The sequence below is a fragment of the Heterodontus francisci genome, chromosome 22, assembly GCF_036365525.1.
Source record: "Heterodontus francisci isolate sHetFra1 chromosome 22, sHetFra1.hap1, whole genome shotgun sequence".
NCBI classification, from domain to species: domain Eukaryota; kingdom Metazoa; phylum Chordata; class Chondrichthyes; order Heterodontiformes; family Heterodontidae; genus Heterodontus; species Heterodontus francisci.
The window spans coordinates 35,709,489-35,726,906 of NC_090392.1; the positions used below are offsets into that span (position 1 = coordinate 35,709,489).

Here is a 17,418-nt window from a genome sequence, read left to right on the forward strand (position 1 = left end):
AGAATTTTTCAGTGAATCATTTGCAAAGTCAGAGTTAATGGCATTTGTGTTTTTCTTTCTTCTTGTTTTGCAACATACTGGCGCCTAAATCCAATTCATGTATATTCATGTTTATTGGGGAGACCAAACGCAGACTGGGTGACCGCTTTGCGGAAGACATCGGCTCAGTCCGCAAGCAGGACCCTGAGCTTCCGGTTGCTTGCCATTTCAAGACTGCCCACTGCTCTCATGCTCACATCTCTATCCTGGGATTGCCTCAGTGTTCCAGTGAACATCAACACAAGCTCGAAAAACAGCATCCCGTTGACCGATTAGTTTAGTTTGGTGATGCAGCAGTGAAACAGGCCCTTCGGCCCACCGAGTCTGTGCTGACCATCGACCACCCATTTATACTAATCCGACACGAATTCCATATTCCTACCACATCCCCACCTTCCCTATATTTCCCTACCACCTCCCTATACGAGGGGCAATTTATAATGGCCAATTAACCTATCAAGCAGCCAGTCTTTGGCATGTGGGAGGAAACCGGAGCACCCAGAGGAATCCCACGCAGACACAGGGAGAACTTGCAAACACCACGCAGGCAGTGCCCAGAATTGAAAGCGGGTCGCTGGAGCTGTGAGGCTGCGGTGTGAACCACTGCACACGAGAGCGTGCCGGACTGAATATTGAGTTCAATAATTCCAGAGCATGACGGGGCCCCCATTTTACTTTCATTTTTTGTTATTTTTCATTTTTACATTTTTTACATTTTTTTGTATGTTTATTTTATTTCATCTTAGTTTGTTCAGTTTGCTTACCCACTGTTTTTTTTCCTGTTTGTACTTGCTGCTGTTCAATTTTCAGTCCATTAACAGTCCTCTCTGTACTAATGCTTTGTCTTTCAACACACCATTAACATATTGTTTGCCTTTGCTCCATGACCTTCTGGTCAGCTATTCTGTGGCCTTGTCCAATCTACACCTTCTCCTTTGTTATCTCTTGCTCCACCCCCGCTTTACTTGCTTCTAACCTTTGACGTTTCTAATATTTGCCAGTTCTGAAGAAGGGTCACTGAGCCGAAATGTTAACTCTGCTTCTGTCTCCACAGATGCTGCCAGTCGTGCTGAGTATTTCCAGAATTTCTTGTTTTTTTTTCAGATTTCCAGCATCCACAGTATTTTGCTTTTATTCATGTATATTCTTCCTCGGTTCAATATGAAGGAGCGCTTTGATATTGAGCGGAGCCGCAGTGCATCTCATTTTCAACGCCACCTTGTTAGTGTTCCTGTTACTTGCCGAATGAAGAACAAAATAAAATGATAATTTGGCAGGTCTGCCTGTTTCCTTAGCTTCAGTTACAGAATCAGCTGTGTCCGTCTTGAAGGGAGGCAAAGTACTCCTAGCGGCTCTGCGTGACGCTGAATAGTTATGTTAATCTGCATCAATAAATCCAGGTATGTCTCTGTTACTGACTGAACAAAACGCTATTAAATCTGTGAGCGACTGTCATAACTTAAATAAATTTTCCCCCTCTGCGTGTCATGAACCTTTACCCCTTGTCATAATTGCGGCTGCATGTTAAGAGCTGGGTTATCAAGGTGCTTAAGACACCAAGAATCTGCTGCAGCAGTGGTTAAATTGAAAAGGATTTTTGCCCCTTTTACACAAGAAGAAATGTTCAGGAGGAGCAATTTCCCCCAACTTGTTTCCACCGGAGATTCATCATTGCAACGCAAAGAAAGTTTCAGTCACTTGGGTGTTCTGTCAGAGCTGCTCGGAGGTTCAGTGACCCGGATATCATGTGCCTACGTTTTGCTGAGCCGGTGCTTGGTTTCTGGGGAGATTTGGCCCGGGTTGTGCTATTTTACCTCCCCGAGATGGCCAGTAACCTGTTGATTGAGGCAGCAGACGCCACTTGCTGCTGACAGCGAGTAATTGGACAGTGCGGGTCAAAATATTGCAGCGTGCCCCTGTCTCAACGACTGTGGAGCTGGTGAAAGTGAATTGCTGATGTGCTTTTGCCTCGTCTGAAATGAGACTAAGATTCGCTGTGATTTAGCAAGCTCGTGTTGCAGGTTTCTATTCTAATCTGAGCCAAATAAAGTGTCACTGCTCGGTTTTGAGGAACTTTCTGCAGCATCAGGACTAGAAAGAGGAGCGAGTGCAAGGCATTGTGCACACAATGTGCAAGAGAAAGAGAGCTTTGAGAAATTGTGTTGTGTTAATGGGGAATGTCAATAATTGCATATTTCTTGCTAAGATGTTTGGGTTAGTTTTGAAAATGTTTCTGCTCAGTTTCGAACTGGGGACCTTTGGCGTGTGAGGCAAACGTGATCACCACTACACTACAGAAACTCAACACAGTTGCAGCGCTGAGGAAGCTGCAAGTATTGTTAAACTGTACAGTCTTAATCGATTTGTGCTGCTTGTTTCATTGAAATGCAATTCCACTGTGACATTTCGCAAGGCTGCAGAGGTATTGACCCAGCCATGGACGATCAGCAGTGCACAACACATCGCCAGTCCATTCAGGCCATCGTACCATTGCCAGTTTTTTGAAAGACTTGCCATTTGGGCCCACTTCCTTAGCTCTGCTTTTCTTTGCCTCTCCTTTCATGCAATTATCCAATTCCCTTTTTTTTAAACTCTACCTTAAGAAACTAAGTTTGTAAGAGGTGCAGCAGCTGCTGCAGTGTTAATGCACAGTGTGCCATCATTGACAAAGATTCCCTTCCCCAACCACACCAAGACATCCACTTGGGATTCTTGCCAACTTCTGGATTTCATTTCTCATTATTTACTGATTGCACTGACACATATTTGTGTTTTTAAACTCTTTATTTTGATCAAATGAGTCCTTATTTTGCTGAGTTGCTACATACAATGTGATTACCCTCGCAGTAGAATGCATAACAGAGGCAGTTATATAATGGGGGCGAAGCTTCACTGCAGCTATATAATGTCCTGGTTGGACCCCACTGCATAGTCTGGGCATGCCAATTTATATAGTATACAAATTGGCCTTGGTATACAGGGCAGTTCAGATCCAGCAGAATGTTTGCAGAGTTCAAATGGTTAGATTAGGAAGCCATGTCCCCTCTTCCACAGAGACAGCTGTTGGTTTCCACCTGGTGCCTCACTTGTTTCTGAATTTCAAGGTGTAGAATGAAATCAAGCAACGTAACCCAAGTTTGCAATGCATTCCACGCAATCATCAAACACATCATTCCTGTCTTCCTCACCTTAGCTGCACAGCCCTCGATAAGTTGCAATCCATGTAACACAGGATTTGTTCCAGGTTTAGGCTTTCAGTAGGATTATAATAATATCTGTGCCCTCATCTTGAAATGAGATTCTCAGCAATATCCAACACAAATTGAATTGCACAGATGACAGGCAAATATAAGAAAACAGGTCAGTATGCAACACAATCCCATGGTGCCCATTTTCAGATGCACAATAGTCATCTTTTCCAGCAAAGGAAAGAATTTTTCAGTGAATCATTTGCAAAGTCAGAGTTAATGGCATTTGTGCTTTTCTTTCTTCTTGTTTTGCAACATACTGGCGCCTAAATCCAATTCATGTATATTCATGTTTATTGGGGAGACCAAACGCAGACTGGGTGACCGCTTTGCGGAAGACATCGGCTCAGTCCGCAAGCAGGACCCTGAGCTTCCGGTTGCTTGCCATTTCAAGACTGCCCACTGCTCTCATGCTCACATCTCTATCCTGGGATTGCCTCAGTGTTCCAGTGAACATCAACACAAGCTCGAAAAACAGCATCCCGTTGACCGATTAGTTTAGTTTGGTGATGCAGCAGTGAAACAGGCCCTTCGGCCCACCGAGTCTGTGCTGACCATCGACCACCCATTTATACTAATCCGACACGAATTCCATATTCCTACCATATCCCCACCTTCCCTATATTTCCCTACCACCTCCCTATACGAGGGGCAATTTATAATGGCCAATTAACCTATCAAGCAGCCAGTCTTTGGCATGTGGGAGGAAACCGGAGCACCCAGAGGAATCCCACGCAGACACAGGGAGAACTTGCAAACACCACGCAGGCAGTGCCCAGAATTGAAAGCGGGTCGCTGGAGCTGTGAGGCTGCGGTGTGAACCACTGCACACGAGAGCGTGCCGGACTGAATATTGAGTTCAATAATTCCAGAGCATGACGGGGCCCCCATTTTACTTTCATTTTTTGTTATTTTTCATTTTTACATTTTTTACATTTTTTTGTATGTTTATTTTATTTCATCTTAGTTTGTTCAGTTTGCTTACCCACTGTTTTTTTTCCTGTTTGTACTTGCTGCTGTTCAATTTTCAGTCCATTAACAGTCCTCTCTGTACTAATGCTTTGTCTTTCAACACACCATTAACATATTGTTTGCCTTTGCTCCATGACCTTCTGGTCAGCTATTCTGTGGCCTTGTCCAATCTACACCTTCTCCTTTGTTATCTCTTGCTCCACCCCCGCTTTACTTGCTTCTAACCTTTGACGTTTCTAATATTTGCCAGTTCTGAAGAAGGGTCACTGAGCCGAAATGTTAACTCTGCTTCTGTCTCCACAGATGCTGCCAGTCGTGCTGAGTATTTCCAGAATTTCTTGTTTTTTTTTCAGATTTCCAGCATCCACAGTATTTTGCTTTTATTCATGTATATTCTTCCTCGGTTCAATATGAAGGAGCGCTTTGATATTGAGCGGAGCCGCAGTGCATCTCATTTTCAACGCCACCTTGTTAGTGTTCCTGTCACTTGCCGAATGAAGAACAAAATAAAATGATAATTTGGCAGGTCTGCCTGTTTCCTTAGCTTCAGTTACAGAATCAGCTGTGTCCGTCTTGAAGGGAGGCAAAGTACTCCTAGCGGCTCTGCGTGACGCTGAATAGTTATGTTAATCTGCATCAATAAATCCAGGTATGTCTCTGTTACTGACTGAACAAAACGCTATTAAATCTGTGAGCGACTGTCATAACTTAAATAAATTTTCCCCCTCTGCGTGTCATGAACCTTTACCCCTTGTCATAATTGCGGCTGCATGTTAAGAGCTGGGTTATCAAGGTGCTTAAGACACCAAGAATCTGCTGCAGCAGTGGTTAAATTGAAAAGGATTTTTGCCCCTTTTACACAAGAAGAAATGTTCAGGAGGAGCAATTTCCCCCAACTTGTTTCCACCGGAGATTCATCATTGCAACGCAAAGAAAGTTTCAGTCACTTGGGTGTTCTGTCAGAGCTGCTCGGAGGTTCAGTGACCCGGATATCATGTGCCTACGTTTTGCTGAGCCGGTGCTTGGTTTCTGGGGAGATTTGGCCCGGGTTGTGCTATTTTACCTCCCCGAGATGGCCAGTAACCTGTTGATTCAGGCAGCAGACGCCACTTGCTGCTGACAGCGAGTAATTGGACAGTGCGGGTCAAAATATTGCAGCGTGCCCCTGTCTCAACGACTGTGGAGCTGGTGAAAGTGAATTGCTGATGTGCTTTTGCCTCGTCTGAAATGAGACTAAGATTCGCTGTGACTTAGCAAGCTCGTGTTGCAGGTTTCTATTCTAATCTGAGCCAAATAAAGTGTCACTGCTCGGTTTTGAGGAACTTTCTGCAGCATCAGGACTAGAAAGAGGAGCGAGTGCAAGGCATTGTGCACACAATGTGCAAGAGAAAGAGAGCTTTGAGAAATTGTGTTGTGTTAATGGGGAATGTCAATGATTGCACATTTCTTGCGAAGATGTTCGGGTTGGTTTTGAAAATGTTTCTGCCCAGTTTCGAACTGGGGACCTTTTGCGTGTGAGGCAAACGTGATCACCACTACACTACAGAAACTCAACACAGTTGCAGAACTGAGGAAGCTGCAAGTATTGTTAAACTGTACAGTCTTAATCGATTTGTGCTGCTTGTTTCATTGAAATGCAATTCCACTGTGACATTTCGCAAGGCTGCAGAGGTATTGACCCAGCCATGGACGATCAGCAGTGCACAACACATCGCCAGTCCATTCAGGCCATCGTACCATTGCCAGTTTTTTGAAAGACTTGCCATTTGGGCCCACTTCCTTAGCTCTGCTTTTCTTTGCCTCTCCTTTCATGCAATTATCCAATTCCCTTTTTTTTAAACTCTACCTTAAGAAACTATGTTTGTAAGAGGTGCAGCAGCTGCTGCAGTGTTAATGCACAGTGTGCCATCATTGACAAAGATTCCCTTCCCCAACCACACCAAGACATCCACTTGGGATTCTTGCCAAGTTCTGGATTTCATTTCTCATTATTTACTGATTGCACTGACACATATTTGTGTTTTTAAACTCTTTATTTTGATCAAATGAGTCCTTATTTTGCTGAGATGCTACATACAATGTGATTACCCTCGCAGTAGAATGCGTAACAGAGGCAGTTATATAATGGGGGCGAAGCTTCACTGCAGCTATATAATGTCCTGGTTGGACCCCACCTGGAGTCCTCTGCATAGTCTGGGCATGCCAATTTATATAGTATACAAATTGGCCTTGGTATACAGGGCAGTTCAGATCCAGCAGAATGTTTGCAGAGTTCAAATGGTTAGATTAGGAAGCCATGTCCCCTCTTCCACAGAGACAGCTGTTGGTTTCCACCTGGTGCCTCACTTGTTTCTGAATTTCAAGGTGTAGAATGAAATCAAGCAACGTAACCCAAGTTTGCAATGCATTCCACGCAATCATCAAACACATCATTCCTGTCTTCCTCACCTTAGCTGCACAGCCCTCGAAACGTTGCAATCCATGTAACACAGTATTTGTTCCAGGTTTAGGCTTTCAGCCGTATTATAATAATATCTGTGCCCTCATCTTGAAATGAGATTCTCAGCAATATCCAACACAAATTGAATTGCACAGATGACAGGCAAATATAGGAAAACAGGTCAGTATGCAACACAATTCCATGGTGCCCATTTTCAGATGCACAATAGTCATCTTTTCCAGCAAATGAAAGAATTTTTCAGTGAATCATTTGCAAAGTCAGAGTTAATGGCATTTGTGCTTTTCTTTCTTCTTGTTTTCAAACATACTGGCGCCTAAATCCAATTCATGTATATTCATGTTTATTGAGGAGACCAAACGCAGACTGGGTGACCGCTTTGCGGAATACGTCGGCTCAGTCCGCAAGCAGGACCCTGAGCTTCCGGTTGCTTGCCATTTCAAGACTGCCCACTGCTCTCATGCTCACATCTCTATCCTGGGATTGCCTCAGTGTTCCAGTGAACATCAACACAAGCTCGAAAAACAGCATCCCGTTGACCGATTAGTTTAGTTTGGTGATACAGCAGTGAAACAGGCCCTTCGGCCCACCGAGTCTGTGCTGACCATCGACCACCCATTTATACTAATCCGACACGAATTCCATATTCCTACCACATCCCCACCTTCCCTATATTTCCCCACCACCTCCCTATACGAGGGGCAATTTATAATGGCCAATTAACCTATCAAGCAGCCAGTCTTTGGCATGTGGGAGGAAACCGGAGCACCCAGAGGAATCCCACGCAGACACAGGGAGAACTTGCAAAAACCACGCAGGCAGTGCCCAGAATTGAAAGCGGGTCGCTGGAGCTGTGAGGCTGCGGTGTGAACCACTGCACACGAGAGCGTGCCGGACTGAATATTGAGTTCAATAATTCCAGAGCATGACGGGGCCCCCATTTTACTTTCATTTTTTGTTATTTTTCATTTTTACATTTTTTACATTTTTTTGTATGTTTATTTTATTTCATCTTAGTTTGTTCAGTTTGCTTACCCACTGTTTTTTTTCCTGTTTGTACTTGCTGCTGTTCAATTTTCAGTCCATTAACAGTCCTCTCTGTACTAATGCTTTGTCTTTCAACACACCATTAACATATTGTTTGCCTTTGCTCCATGACCTTCTGGTCAGCTATTCTGTGGCCTTGTCCAATCTACACCTTCTCCTTTGTTATCTCTTGCTCCACCCCCGCTTTACTTGCTTCTAACCTTTGACATTTCTAATATTTGCCAGTTCTGAAGAAGGGTCACTGAGCCGAAATGTTAACTCTGCTTCTGTCTCCACAGATGCTGCCAGTCGTGCTGAGTATTTCCAGAATTTCTTGTTTTTATTTCAGATTTCCAGCATCCACAGTATTTTGCTTTTATTCAATTATATTCTTCCTCGGTTCAATATTGCTTTGATATTGAGCGGAGCCGCAGTGCATCTCATTTTCAACGCCACCTTGTTAGTGTTCCTGTTACTTGCCGAATGAAGAACAAAATAAAATGATAATTTGGCAGGTCTGCCTGTTTCCTTAGCTTCAGTTACAGAATCAGCTGTGTCCGTCTTTAAGGGAGGCAAAGTACTCCCAGCGGCTCTGCGTGACGCTGAATAGTTATGTTAATCTGCATCAATAAATCCAGGTATGTCTCTGTTACTGACTGAACAAAACGCTAATAAATCTGTGAGCGACTGTCATAACTTAAATAACTTTTTCCCCTCTGCGTGTCATGAATCTTTACCCCTTGTCATAATTGCGGCTGCATGTTAAGAGCTGGGTTATCAAGGTGCTTAAGACACCAAGAATCTGCTGCAGCAGTGGTTAAATTGAAAAGGATTTTTGCCCCTTTTACACAAGAAGAAATGTTCAGGAGGAGCAATTTCCCCCAACTTGTTTCCACCGGAGATTCATCATTGCAACGCAAAGAAAGTTTCAGTCACTTGGGTGTTCTGTCAGAGCTGCTCGGAGGTTCAGTGACCCGGATATCATGTGCCTACGTTTTGCTGAGCCGGTGCTTGGTTTCTGGGGAGATTTGGCCCGGGTTGTGCTATTTTACCTCCCCGAGATGGCCAGTAACCTGTTGATTCAGGCAGCAGACGCCACTTGCTGCTGACAGCGAGTAATTGGACAGTGCGGGTCAAAATATTGCAGCGTGCCCCTGTCTCAACGACTGTGGAGCTGGTGAAAGTGAATTGCTGATGTGCTTTTGCCTCGTCTGAAATGAGACTAAGATTCGCTGTTACTAAGCATGCTCGTGTTGCAGGTTTCTATTCTCATCTGAGCCAAATGAAGTGTCACTGCTCGGTTTTGAGGAACTTTCTGCAGCATCAGGACTAGAAAGAGGAGCGAGTGCAAGGCATTGTGCACACAATGTGCAAGAGAAAGAGAGCTTTGAGAAATTGTGTTGTGTTAATGGGGAATGTCAATGATTGCACATTTCTTGCGAAGATGTTAGGGTTGGTTTTGAAAATGTTTCTGCGCAGTTTCGAACTGGGGACCTTTTGCGTGTGAGGCAAACGTGATCACCACTACACTACAGAAACTCAACACAGTTGCAGCGCTGAGGAAGCTGCAAGTATTGTTAAACTGTACAGTCTTAATCGATTTGTGCTGCTTGTTTCATTGAAATGCAATTCCACTGTGACATTTCGCAAGGCTGCAGAGGTATTGACCCAGCCATGGACGATCAGCAGTGCACAACGCATCGCCAGTCCATTCAGGCCATCGTACCATTGCCAGTTTTTTGAAAGACTTGCCATTTGGGCCCACTTCCTTAGCTCTGCTTTTCTTTGCCTCTCCTTTCATGCAATTATCCAATTCCCTTTTTTTTAAACTCTACCTTAAGAAACTAAGTTTGTAAGAGGTGCAGCAGCTGCTGCAGTGTTAATGCACAGTGTGCCATCATTGACAAAGATTCCCTTCCCCAACCACACCAAGACATCCACTTGGGATTCTTGCCAACTTCTGGATTTCATTTCTCATTATTTACTGATTGCACTGACACATATTTGTGTTTTTAAACTCTTTATTTTGATCAAATGAGTCCTTATTTTGCTGAGTTGCTACATACAATGTGATTACCCTCGCAGTAGAATGCATAACAGAGGCAGTTATATAATGGGGGCGAAGCTTCACTGCAGCTATATAATGTCCTGGTTGGACCCCACTGCATAGTCTGGGCATGCCAATTTATATAGTATACAAATTGGCCTTGGTATACAGGGCAGTTCAGATCCAGCAGAATGTTTGCAGAGTTCAAATGGTTAGATTAGGAAGCCATGTCCCCTCTTCCACAGAGACAGCTGTTGGTTTCCACCTGGTGCCTCACTTGTCTCTGAATTTCAAGGTGTAGAATGAAATCAAGCAACGTAACCCAAGTTTGCAATGCATTCCACGCAATCATCAAACACATCATTCCTGTCTTCCTCACCTTAGCTGCACAGCCCTCGATAAGTTGCAATCCATGTAACACAGGATTTGTTCCAGGTTTAGGCTTTCAGTAGGATTATAATAATATCTGTGCCCTCATCTTGAAATGAGATTCTCAGCAATATCCAACACAAATTGAATTGCACAGATGACAGGCAAATATAAGAAAACAGGTCAGTATGCAACACAATCCCATGGTGCCCATTTTCAGATGCACAATAGTCATCTTTTCCAGCAAAGGAAAGAATTTTTCAGTGAATCATTTGCAAAGTCAGAGTTAATGGCATTTGTGCTTTTCTTTCTTCTTGTTTTGCAACATACTGGCGCCTAAATCCAATTCATGTATATTCATGTTTATTGGGGAGACCAAACGCAGACTGGGTGACCGCTTTGCGGAAGACATCGGCTCAGTCCGCAAGCAGGACCCTGAGCTTCCGGTTGCTTGCCATTTCAAGACTGCCCACTGCTCTCATGCTCACATCTCTATCCTGGGATTGCCTCAGTGTTCCAGTGAACATCAACACAAGCTCGAAAAACAGCATCCCGTTGACCGATTAGTTTAGTTTGGTGATGCAGCAGTGAAACAGGCCCTTCGGCCCACCGAGTCTGTGCTGACCATCGACCACCCATTTATACTAATCCGACACGAATTCCATATTCCTACCACATCCCCACCTTCCCTATATTTCCCTACCACCTCCCTATACGAGGGGCAATTTATAATGGCCAATTAACCTATCAAGCAGCCAGTCTTTGGCATGTGGGAGGAAACCGGAGCACCCAGAGGAATCCCACGCAGACACAGGGAGAACTTGCAAACACCACGCAGGCAGTGCCCAGAATTGAAAGCGGGTCGCTGGAGCTGTGAGGCTGCGGTGTGAACCACTGCACACGAGAGCGTGCCGGACTGAATATTGAGTTCAATAATTCCAGAGCATGACGGGGCCCCCATTTTACTTTCATTTTTTGTTATTTTTCATTTTTACATTTTTTACATTTTTTTGTATGTTTATTTTATTTCATCTTAGTTTGTTCAGTTTGCTTACCCACTGTTTTTTTTCCTGTTTGTACTTGCTGCTGTTCAATTTTCAGTCCATTAACAGTCCTCTCTGTACTAATGCTTTGTCTTTCAACACACCATTAACATATTGTTTGCCTTTGCTCCATGACCTTCTGGTCAGCTATTCTGTGGCCTTGTCCAATCTACACCTTCTCCTTTGTTATCTCTTGCTCCACCCCCGCTTTACTTGCTTCTAACCTTTGACGTTTCTAATATTTGCCAGTTCTGAAGAAGGGTCACTGAGCCGAAATGTTAACTCTGCTTCTGTCTCCACAGATGCTGCCAGTCGTGCTGAGTATTTCCAGAATTTCTTGTTTTTTTTTCAGATTTCCAGCATCCACAGTATTTTGCTTTTATTCATGTATATTCTTCCTCGGTTCAATATGAAGGAGCGCTTTGATATTGAGCGGAGCCGCAGTGCATCTCATTTTCAACGCCACCTTGTTAGTGTTCCTGTCACTTGCCGAATGAAGAACAAAATAAAATGATAATTTGGCAGGTCTGCCTGTTTCCTTAGCTTCAGTTACAGAATCAGCTGTGTCCGTCTTGAAGGGAGGCAAAGTACTCCTAGCGGCTCTGCGTGACGCTGAATAGTTATGTTAATCTGCATCAATAAATCCAGGTATGTCTCTGTTACTGACTGAACAAAACGCTATTAAATCTGTGAGCGACTGTCATAACTTAAATAAATTTTCCCCCTCTGCGTGTCATGAACCTTTACCCCTTGTCATAATTGCGGCTGCATGTTAAGAGCTGGGTTATCAAGGTGCTTCAGACACCAAGAATCTGCTGCAGCAGTGGTTAAATTGAAAAGGATTTTTTGCCCCTTTTCACCAAGAAGAAATGTTCAGGAGGAGCAATTTCCCCCAACTTGTTTCCACCGGAGATTCATCATTGCAACTCAAAGAAAGTTTCAGTCACTTGGCTGTTCTGTCAGAGCTGCTCGGAGGTTCAGAGACCCGGATATCATGTGCCTACGTTTTGCTGAGCCGGTGCTTGGTTGATGGGGAGATTTGGCCCGGGTTGTGCTATTTTACCTCCCCGAGATGGCCAATAACCTGTTGATTGAGGCAGCAGACGCCACTTGCTGCTGACAGCGAGTAATTGGACAGTGCGGGTCAAAATATTGCAGCGTGCCCCTGTCTCAACGACTGTGGAGCTGGTGAAAGTGAATTGCTGATGTGCTTTTGCCTCGTCTGAAATGAGACAAAGATTCGCTGATACTTCGCAAGCTCGTGTTGCAGGTTTCTATTCTAATCTGAGCCAAATAAAGTGTCACTGCTCGGTTTTGAGGAACTTTCTGCAGCATCAGGACTAGAAAGAGGAGCGAGTGCAAGGCATTGTGCACACAATGTGCAAGAGAAAGAGAGCTTTGAGAAATTGTGTTGTGTTCATGGGGAATGTCAATGATTGCACATTTCTTGCGAAGATGTTCGGGTTGGTTTTGAAAATGTTTCTGCACAGTTTCGAACTGGGGACCTTTTGCGTGTGAGGCAAACGTGATCACCACTACACTACAGAAACTCAACACAGTTGCAGCGCTGAGGAAGCTGCAAGTATTGTTAAACTGTACAGTCTTAATCGATTTGTGCTGCTTGTTTCATTGAAATGCAATTCCACTGTGACATTTCGCAAGGCTGCAGAGGTATTGACCCAGCCATGGACGATCAGCAGTGCACAACACATCGCCAGTCCATTCAGGCCATCGTATCATTGCCAGTTTTTTCAAAGACTTGCCAGTTGGGCCCACTTCCTTAGCTCTGCTTTTCTTTGCCTCTCCTTTCATGCAATTATCCAATTCCCTTTTTTTTTAAACTCTACCTTAAGAAACTAAGTTTGTAAGAGGTGCAGCAGCTGCTGCAGTGTTAATGCACAGTGTGCCATCATTGACAAAGATTCCCTTCCCCAACCACACCAAGACATCCACTTGGGATTCTTGCCAACTTCTGGATTTCATTTCTCATTATTTACTGATTGCACTGACACATATTTGTGTTTTTAAACTCTTTATTTTGATCAAATGAGTCCTTATTTTGCTGAGTTGCTACATACAATGTGATTACCCTCGCAGTAGAATGCGTAACAGAGGCAGTTATATAATGGGGGCGAAGCTTCACTGCAGCTATATCATGTCCTGGTTGGACCCCACCTGGAGTCCTCTGCATAGTCTGGGCATGACAATTTATATAGCATACAAATTGGCCTTGGTATACAGGGCAGTTCAGATCCAGCAGAATGTTTGCAGAGTTCAAATGGTTAGATTAGGAAGCCATGTCCCCTCTTCCACAGAGACAGCTGTTGGTTTCCACCTGGTGCCTCACTTGTTTCTGAATTTCAAGGTGTAGAATGAAATCAAGCAACGTAACCCAAGTTTGCAATGCATTCCACGCAATCATCAAACACATCATTCCTGTCTTCCTCACCTTAGCTGCACAGCCCTCGAAACGTTGCAATCCATGTAACACAGTATTTGTTCCAGGTTTAGGCTTTCAGTAGGATTCTAATAATATCTGTGCCCTCATCTTGAAATGAGATTCTCAGCAATATCCAACACAAATTGAATTGTATAGATGACAGGCAAATATAAGAAAACAGGTCAGTCTGCAACACAATTCCATGGTGCCCATTTTCAGATGCACAATAGTCATCTTTTCCAGCAAATGAAAGAATTTTTCAGTGAATCATTTGCAAAGTCAGAGTTAATGGCATTTGTGCTTTTCTTTCTTCTTGTTTTGCAACATACTGGCGCCTAAATCCAATTCATGTATATTCATGTTTATTGGGGAGACCAAACGCAGACTGGGTGACCGCTTGCGGAATACGTCGGCTCAGTCCGCAAGCAGGACCCTGAGCTTCCGGTCGCTTGCCATTTCAAGACTGCCCACTGCTCTCATGCTCACATCTCTATCCTGGGATTGCCTCAGTGTTCCAATGAACATCAACACAAGCTCGAAAAACAGCATCCCGTTGACCGATTAGTTTAGTTTGGTGATACAGCAGTGAAACAGGCCCTTCGGCCCACCGAGTCTGTGCTGACCATCGACCACCCATTTATACTAATCCGACACGAATTCCATATTCCTACCACATCCCCACCTTCCCTATATTTCCCTACCACCTCCCTATACGAGGGGCAATTTATAATGGCCAATTAACCTATCAAGCAGCCAGTCTTTGGCATGTGGGAGGAAACCGGAGCACCCAGAGGAATCCCACGCAGACACAGGGAGAACTTGCAAACACCACGCAGGCAGTGCCCAGAATTGAAGGCGGGTCGCTGGAGCTGAGAGGCTGCGGTGTGAACCACTGCACACGAGAGCGTGCCGGACTGAATATTGAGTTCAATAATTCCAGAGCATGACGGGGCCCCCATTTTACTTTCATTTTTTGTTATTTTTCATTTTTACATTTTTTACATTTTTTTGTATGTTTATTTTATTTCATCTTAGTTTGTTCAGTTTGCTTACCCACTGTTTTTTTTCCTGTTTGTACTTGCTGCTGTTCAATTTTCAGTCCATTAACAGTCCTCTCTGTACTAATGCTTTGTCTTTCAACACACCATTAACATATTGTTTGCCTTTGCTCCATGACCTTCGGGTCAGCTATTCTGTGGCCTTGTCCAATCTACACCTCCTTTGTTATCTCTTGCTCCACCCCCGCTTTACTTTCTTCTAACCTTTGACATTTCTAATATTTGCCAGTTCTGAAGAAGGGTCACTGAGCCGAAATGTTAACTCTGCTTCTGTCTCCACAGATGCTGCCAGTCGTGCTGAGTATTTCCAGAATTTCTTGTTTTTATTTCAGATTTCCAGCATCCACAGTATTTTGCTTTTATTCATGTATATTCTTCCTCAGTTCAATATGAAGGAGCGCTTTAATATTGAGCGGAGCCGCAGTGCATCTCATTTTCAACGCCACCTTGTTAGTGTTCCTGTTACTTGCCGAATGAAGAACAAAATAAAATGATAATTTGGCAGGTCTGCCTGTTTCCTTAGCTTCAGTTACAGAATCAGCCGTGTCCGTCTTTAAGGGAGGCAAAGTACTCCTGGCGGCTCTGCGTGACGCTGAATAGTTATGTTAATCTGCATCAATAAATCCAGGTATGTCTCTGTTACTGACTGAACAAAACGCTAATAAGTCTGTGAGCGACTGTCATAACTTAAATAACTTTTTCCCCTCTGCGTGTCATGAACCTTTACCCCTTGTCATAATTGCGGCTGCATGTTAAGAGCTGCGTTATCAAGGTGCTTAAGACACCAAGAATCTGCTGCAGCAGTGGTTAAATTGAAAAGGATTTTTGCCCCTTTTACCCAAGAAGAAATGTTCAGGAGGAGCAATTTCCCCCAACTTGTTTCCACCGGAGATTCATCATTGCAACTCAAAGAAAGTTTCAGTCACTTGGGTGTTCTGTGAGAGCTGCTCGGAGGTTCAGTGACCCGGATATCATGTGCCTACGTTTTGCTGAGCCGGTGCTTGGTTTCTGGGGAGATTTGGCCCGGGTTGTGCTATTTTACCTCCCCGAGATGGCCAGTAACCTGTTGATTCAGGCAGCAGACGCCTCTTGCTGCTGACAGCGAGTAATTGGACAGTGCGGGTCAAAATATTGCAGCGTGCCCCTGTCTCAACGACTGTGGAGCTGGTGAAAGTGAATTGCTGATGTGCTTTCGCCTCGTCTGAAATGAGACAAAGATTCGCTGTTACTTCGCAAGCTCGTGTTGCAGGTTTCTATTCTAATCTGAGCCAAATAAAGTGTCACTGCTCGGTTTTGAGGAACTTTCTGCAGCATCAGGACTAGAAAGAGGAGCGAGTGCAAGGCATTGTGCACACAATGTGCAAGAGAAAGAGAGCTTTGAGAAATTGTGTTGTGTTAATGGGGAATGTCAATGATTGCATATTTCTTGCTAAGATGTTTGGGTTAGTTTTGAAAATGTTTCTGCTCAGTTTCGAACTGAGAACCTTTTGCGTGTGAGGCAAACGTGATCACCACTACACTACAGAAACTCAACACAGTTGCAGCACTGAGGAAGCTGCAAGTATTGTTAAACTGTACAGTCTTAATCGATTTGTGGTGCTTGTTTCATTGAAATGCAATTCCACTGTGACATTTCGCAAGGCTGCAGAGGTATTGACCCAGCCATGGACGATCAGCAGTGCACAACACATCGCCAGTCCATTCAGGCCATCGTACCATTGCCAGTTTTTTGAAAGACTTGCCATTTGGGCCCACTTCCTTAGCTCTGCTTTTCTTTGCCTCTCCTTTCATGCAATTATCCAATTCCCTTTTTTTTAAACTCTCACTTAAGAAACTAAGTTTGTAAGAGGTGCAGCAGCTGCTGCAGTGTTAATGCACAGTGTGCCATCATTGACAAAGATTCCCTTCCCCAACCACACCAAGACATCCACTTGGGATTCTTGCCAAGTTCTGGATTTCATTTCTCATTATTTACTGATTGCACTGACACATATTTGTGTTTTTAAACTCTTTATTTTGATCAAATGAGTCCTTATTTTGCTGAGATGCTACATACAATGTGATTACCCTCGCAGTAGAATGCGTAACAGAGGCAGTTATATAATGGGGGCGAAGCTTCACTGCAGCTATATAATGTCCTGGTTGGACCCCACCTGGAGTCCTCTGCATAGTCTGGGCATGCCAATTTATATAGTATACAAATTGGCCTTGGTATACAGGGCAGTTCAGATCCAGCAGAATGTTTGCAGAGTTCAAATGGTTAGATTAGGAAGCCATGTCCCCTCTTCCACAGAGACAGCTGTTGGTTTCCACCTGGTGCCTCACTTGTTTCTGAATTTCAAGGTGTAGAATGAAATCAAGCAACGTAACCCAAGTTTGCAATGCATTCCACGCAATCATCAAACACATCATTCCTGTCTTCCTCACCTTAGCTGCACAGCCCTCGAAACGTTGCAATCCATGTAACACAGTATTTGTTCCAGGTTTAGGCTTTCAGCCGTATTATAATAATATCTGTGCCCTCATCTTGAAATGAGATTCTCAGCAATATCCAACACAAATTGAATTGCATAGATGACAGGCAAATATAGGAAAACAGGTCAGTCTGCAACACAATTCCATGGTGCCCATTTTCAGATGCACAATAGTCATCTTTTCCAGCAAATGAAAGAATTTTTCAGTGAATCATTTGCAAAGTCAGAGTTAATGGCATTTGTG

The 17,418-nt window shown here is 43.9% G+C and overlaps 5 non-coding genes across 5 annotated transcripts; all 5 read right to left on the reverse strand.

The window, feature by feature from the left end:
- Nucleotides 1-2,267: 2,267 nt before the first annotated feature.
- trnav-cac (transfer RNA valine (anticodon CAC)) lies at nt 2,268-2,340 on the reverse strand. The gene has a single exon. It is a non-coding gene; the product is annotated as a tRNA-Val (tRNA).
- A 3,396-nt stretch (nt 2,341-5,736) lies between these two features.
- Nucleotides 5,737-5,809, reverse strand: trnav-cac (transfer RNA valine (anticodon CAC)). Its single transcript has one exon. It is a non-coding gene; the product is annotated as a tRNA-Val (tRNA).
- A 3,400-nt stretch (nt 5,810-9,209) lies between these two features.
- trnav-cac (transfer RNA valine (anticodon CAC)) lies at nt 9,210-9,282 on the reverse strand. Its single transcript has one exon. It is a non-coding gene; the product is annotated as a tRNA-Val (tRNA).
- A 3,397-nt stretch (nt 9,283-12,679) lies between these two features.
- Nucleotides 12,680-12,752, reverse strand: trnav-cac (transfer RNA valine (anticodon CAC)). The gene has a single exon. It is a non-coding gene; the product is annotated as a tRNA-Val (tRNA).
- Nucleotides 12,753-16,156: 3,404 nt separating this feature from the next.
- trnav-cac (transfer RNA valine (anticodon CAC)) lies at nt 16,157-16,229 on the reverse strand. The gene has a single exon. It is a non-coding gene; the product is annotated as a tRNA-Val (tRNA).
- Nucleotides 16,230-17,418: the final 1,189 nt, after the last annotated feature.